Below are 672 nucleotides of genomic sequence, written 5' to 3'. Positions count from 1 at the left end.
TGGTGGAAATAAAGTTTTTTACTACCTGTCTTCCATGCTTACCTTCTGCTTCTGATGCAAACTGTCTACTCTGTTGTCTCCATTGCCCCACTTTCTATCCAGTGTGCAAATTGTAATGGATAACAGGTTCCTGCTATACACCCTAGCTGGCAATTCAGTCAACCCTCACTTCCTCTAAGCAGGAGGCTTCTATGAGTATAGTGGGCAGGATTATTGTAAATCAGATGATGAAGTGCCGGCAAACAATAGCTGTGGTAACAACTGAGGCAGAATACTGGTGCAGGAGGGGACTGCCAGAGACATCAGTGTCATCCATAAAGAACGCTAATCTGTTATTTGCAAGGATTATTGTTCACGTTATTGCTATGCCATCTCCTACAACAGCGGCAGATGACATTATACCTCAGCTACACATGTATTACACAGACATGAGGAGCAAAATGCCTTAAGTGATACTTTATTTTAATGTTGTCGAAATCCTCAGCATTTTATGTGCTCTTAAAAGGGAACTCCAGGTAGAGGTTAAAAAAATGAAACTTCTGCAAAAGAATATAACATTACTTCTATCTATCTATCTATCTATCTATCTATCTATCTATCTATCTATCTATTATCTATCCCAAAAATCCATTTGTTTGGGGGAGGGGGGGGGGGGGGTCGTTTTGTATTGTG

The sequence above is a fragment of the Dendropsophus ebraccatus genome, chromosome 9 (assembly GCF_027789765.1).
Source record: "Dendropsophus ebraccatus isolate aDenEbr1 chromosome 9, aDenEbr1.pat, whole genome shotgun sequence".
In the NCBI taxonomy this organism is placed as follows: Eukaryota; Metazoa; Chordata; class Amphibia; order Anura; family Hylidae; genus Dendropsophus; species Dendropsophus ebraccatus.
Note: the sequence above shows the minus strand (reverse complement) of the source record.